Here is a 5,345-nt window from a genome sequence, read left to right as displayed (position 1 = left end):
GTTTCTACTAGTGAACTGTGTCGCTTGAAGATTAATTTCAACAAGAGTGAACTATTCTACTTTGGACGCGCTAAAGTAGAACATGACAACTATAGACAGTTGTTCGGGGTGTGAGTTGGGGTCTCTCCCATTTAGATATTTGGGAATACCAATTCATCATCGAAAGCTGACCAACAAAGAATGGAAGTGTTTGGAGGATTGTTTTGAGAAAAAGCTAAGCTGTTGGAAAGGCAAGCTTATGTCTTATGCGGGTCGGCTAATCCTGATAAACTCTATAGTTACAAGCATGCGGATGTTCCTGTTGTCCTTCTTTGAAGTACCAGTTGGGGTACGGAAATGACTAGACTTTTTTCGTTCAAGATTCTTCTGGCAAAGTGATGAGTACAAATCTAAGTATAGGTTGGATAAGTGGGATATAATATGCAGGCCAAAAGATTAAGGTGGACTGGGCATAGAATATCTCGAGATTAGGAACAAATGTTTACTTAATAAGTGGCTATACATGCTATCCATTGAGGATGAGGGGGTCTGGATACAATTATCGCATAACAAGTATCTACACTCCAATACGCTTGCCCAAGTCACGCCACAGCCGACTGAGTCACCTTTCTAAAGGGTGCTCATGCGGACTAAGGTAGCATTTTTCTCGAGGATCAAATTCAATGTTGGGAACGGCAATTTAACTAGGTTCTGGAAAGATACATTGCTATATGAGGTGTCTAAAATGCGCCCATTTGTTAGGCACCATTTGATGTTGAATATGTGTCAGGGATTATACATTGCAAGGATTAGACGGTCAAGATCACACACTTAAATGAGATCGGGCCAGTGGGGAAGCAACTGGTTGGTTGAAAGACTCCTAGCTTTGGGCATTGAATAAACTACGAGCAACCATGAATCTTAAATCACAGAACATCAAATATAGTGGACATCGTGTAACCGTATTGAGCATGCGGACATCATGTAAGCGTGCAATCCGTATTGAGCATGCCCGCATGCGACGTGGACTCCCTTGCATGAACACCCTAAAAAAACTTTCATACACTATACTTACCGCTCGCCTTGGTCCTTCTTCCTCAACCGCTCGCATCTGGCTCTCCTCCGGCTGTAGCGTCGCGCACTGCGGTGTCCCCGCAAGGAAGCTAACTATCTACGGCTCCCCGGAGCTTTCAAGACCCGAAACTTCAGGGGCTGCCCGAAACTTTCTGACCATGCAGAAATGTGTGGTGACGGCTCGATTTGGGGGCTAGCTATAAATAGCCCCCTTATTCCGGTGACCAGGATGTGTGGTAACTTCTTCATTGATTGTAACTCAAGTTTTTCGGAGATCTTCCTCCCCTTTCACTCAAACTTGTTGATATTTGGGGACTCAAAGACAGGTGTCCGATCTATACTCCCACCAAAGAAAAAGTTGATTCCCCCTTTTTTATTTGATGGATTTTGTTACTCTTGCAGATTGGAGACTCTTAGACGGTAGGAGTCCTCGGTGAGAAAATGATTTGTGATTTTTCCCGTCGTTTGTGAAGGTTTTGAGATCGCCTCCAGGTATACCACCAGTGATTGGGAATCACCTTCTTTGTGATATCTCAACAAGAAGAGGGTGAGCTTTCATGGTGTTGATGTGCCTTTATGGTAACACCCACCCCTCCAACATTGACTAGTTTCTCTCCAAAGAAGCGAACATTCGGATATTATCGTCTCAGGTGTTTTCGGTTATATCTAGCCCCTAACTCACCATATAGATTGTTTATCTCACTACAATTGTTTAAGATCTGGTAGTAAGGGGTTAGTAAAAACCAATTATTGGACTAGTATTACCAAAAAAATCACGTGGAGAAATACTTTTAATGAGTGTGGTACTATTCGAATCAATTGAGTTAAACCTAGCAAAATTGGTGTGATTTATGTCAATCACGATCCCTAGATAAGACACTGTTTGTAGAGATTGATTCGTTGTAATCCTATAATCAATTGTAACCTTAGCGATCAAGTGTCATCCATGTATAAATACGAGGCAAATCCCTACGGGGTATCTCACAGCAAAACATTGTAGTGTTTGAGTTGGTAACAGAGGCAAGATGCCGCTGTTTCGGCAACGACAGCACCAACCTCAAGTCCCAAGTTTGATCCCTATTCAGACATTGTGTCGCAACCGCTTCAATCCTGCGTACTAGTTCATGTCCATAGTGTACTACAAACCAGTGTTGCGGCGTTGCTGGAACGCTCACGATGATCGACGGGCTGGAGCACATGATTAAAGCGGTTGCGGCATTGCCTGACTTTGGAGCAAACATGGCTCTTGAGATTGCTTCCGCCATTGCCGTGTATGCGCCCACCATGGCCACGACCAGCAGTGTGGACGGTCAAGATTTGACCTACATTAAATGCACATTATTTGATGTCAGACCAGATCACAGAAAAAAACAGAAAAAGAAAGGCGGAAAGGTTTGTAACTACATTACTTTGTGGTCCAAATGTGTGCAGGATTCGGTGGATGTTCGCAAGAACCATGATGGAGTAGCCCGTTTCGAAACTTGGAGTAGCAAGCTCTGTTTGCCCTCAGATCACGGAAAAAATCAGAAAAAGAAAGGCGGATAGGTGTGCAAATGTGTGCAGGATTCGGTGGAGGTTCACTTGACACTTGAGAGTTCAAGGATGGAGGCGACATGCTTAAAGAAACATGATGGAGTAGCCCATTTCAAAACTTGGGAGTAGCAAGCTCTGTTTGCCCTCAGTTTCTGAACTTGTGTGTGGAACATCATTTCTGGACTTGGCTTACCATGTTGTGTAGCTAGCTCTGTTTTCTTACATCTTCCTGAATGTTTCGATGATGATCTCAACTTTGCAGGCCAGAAGTCGATGGGAGGTCGACACGGCGTCCGTTCCCCGGTCGTGCCTGCACCCAGCGGGGACCCTCACCAGGCCTCCACTTTGCCGGACCACCGTGTCCTGCCGGGCATAGGGTAGCGCGACCGTGGCGTACCGCGCTACCGGTTCTGTAGCTGCTGCGAAACAGCAGCAGCAGCAACGAAGATACTGCTGAACCTTCCTCGCTCGTATCCTGCTCCCGCTGCTGCTGACCCTTCTCGTGATGCTCGTCCTACTCCCCACCGGAGCTAACCACGACCGACGAGGATAAACAGGGCAGATTGTAATCTTTCCTGACCTACTGCAACAACAAACAGCTCAGCACATTACTCTGTATATATATATATATCCCTGCCTCGATGTCTGAACTTTTGTTTGAAACAAAGTTCCTGAACTTCGTAATTAACATGTTCTAATCCCAGCGCGCACTGTGCTAGGAGTACCTCCGATCCTTCTCTTTGAATGTTTAAGAGGAAAATCAACCTTGCGACGCTACAGGTTGTGTGGGTGTGTAACAGTGATTTGGGTTTGTGACATAGAGCACAGGAAGAATGGCAAAGCTTTCTATCTGCTATGGGAAGGCCACCTCTCCTTTGCTTCTTCTTGTTGATGATGCTTGTTCTATTCCATCTGTGTACAACCCATGGAGTTTTCAGTTATGGGAAGGCCATCTCTCTCTCAATAACTTCTGTTGTGAATTGATGAGAGTTTTGCACTTGCATTGTTTGAGATGTCGCATACATTTTTCTGAGTGGCACAAAACATTTTTTTAAAATTATGAGAACATTTTTTTAAATTGCATACATTTTCTGTTAAAGTATCAGGTACATTATTTTCGAAGTGTATGAGTATTTTTTGATTGTCACAAATATTCTTTTCAAATGCCATCAACATTATTTTATAGTTGTGCGAACATGTTTTTACACTACATGAACATTTTTAAATGAGAAATTAATATTTTTTAAGAGTTAAACACAATATTTTTTATATTTCAGAAATATAAATAAAAGTAATAAAGCAATAAAAAATTAAAAAACTGTGCTAGGAGCCAACCGTCCCTCCCGTGATGGGCCAGCCCATTTAGGGGGTCTGAGGCAAGGAGTTCTTTTATCTTGATGCTCTCTGTGTCAAATTCGCCCTAATTCAAATAAGGCGACCCTCAACTAGGCCTGCCCATGTAGTGGCTCGCGAACTGTACCTTTTTTCATTTGGCTTTCCAGAAAAACACAAGAAAAAATTATTCTACAAAAGTGAATATAATTTGAGAACATTTTTTGGAAGAAAACTGAATGTTATTTAAAACATGAGGATACTTACAAATTTTTGAAAAGACAGACATATTTTAAGAATTACTAACATCTTTTGAAAAGGTGATCATTTCTTTAAAGTGAATATTTTTTGAAAACATGAACATTTTGTCAGAATATTGAACATTTTAAAATTTGTGAACAGAAAGTACTTAAGTAAGTACATATAAATATACTTTGTGCAAAGTGTGGACGTGCTAAGTTCATCACAACCTTTACTAGTAGAATGCCCGTGCATTGCTACGGGCCTAATTTTTTTAAAAGGTTCACGCATTCACAAAATATTAGTGTAATCTGAACTGGTGTTCATATATGTTTAACAAAAAAATCATGTATTCGACGAACTGTTAATAACATTTATAAAACTATTCATATAATAAAAGAGTGTTCACTTATTTTTAAACAAATATACTTATCTATTTAAAAGGTCTTCACACAAAAAATTTCTAATATGAAATAAACCCACACATTTTTGGAAGTGTTCATGAATTAAATAATATTTATTCATTTTCTAAAATTTACGCATAAAACAGAAAACTAGGAAGAAAATAAATAGAAAAGAAAATGAGGAAAAATGAAAATGAGGTAGAAAAAGAAAAGGGTACGAAAACTGAAAAGGTAAATGTAGAAGAAAAGTTCCAGGAAAGGTGAGTGAAAGCATGGTGAAAACTCGTCCCAGGGAAAAAATAAAAAAAAATTAATAAAATGTAATCACCCAATTCGATACTGGCCAGCCCACGTCGAACTTTTGCACTCGAGTAGCTCCACTAGTGTGAAGCGTTGGGGCGGAAAACCCTACTAGGCTCTTAAGACGACGAGCCGTCTATGAACTATGCCCTATGCACACAGCCTTAATATAACGGGCTAGCCTATAAGACTTTCATTGTGTAGACGGGGTTTTTCAATATTAGAAACTTTCGTTGTTTTTCTTAGCCGGTTTTTCTATGTTTTTCTTCTCATATTTAATCATGTTCTTCATCTTTTACCTTTTGTTTTTACTAATACAAAAATTAAGAACAATTTATTTAAATTGTAACTTCTTTATTTTTATAAATATGTAAAAAAACAAATTCATGATTATTCTTAATTTTTAAAAAGTTACAAGTATTTCCCAAATTAAGGAACCTTTGTTCTAATTTGTGAAGTTTTTTATAAGAATTCCAAAAAAAC

General features: G+C 40.0%; 1 long non-coding RNA gene across 2 annotated transcripts; it reads left to right on the top strand.

Annotated features, from left to right (window-relative positions):
- The first annotated feature begins 1,283 nt into the window (after positions 1–1,283).
- Positions 1,284–3,289, top strand: LOC123172361 (uncharacterized). Of its 2 annotated transcripts, XR_006485541.1 has the most exons (4): positions 1,284–1,379; positions 1,456–1,703; positions 2,485–2,746; positions 2,849–3,289. It is a non-coding gene; the product is annotated as an uncharacterized lncRNA (long non-coding RNA). The 2 variants fall into 2 exon arrangements; XR_006485540.1 differs by having other exon boundaries at positions 1,456–2,746.
- Positions 3,290–5,345: the final 2,056 nt, after the last annotated feature.

The sequence above is a fragment of the Triticum aestivum genome, unplaced genomic scaffold (assembly GCF_018294505.1).
Source record: "Triticum aestivum cultivar Chinese Spring unplaced genomic scaffold, IWGSC CS RefSeq v2.1 scaffold75595, whole genome shotgun sequence".
NCBI lineage: Eukaryota > Viridiplantae > Streptophyta > Magnoliopsida > Poales > Poaceae > Triticum > Triticum aestivum.
This window is presented reverse-complemented; position numbering and strand designations above follow the sequence as displayed.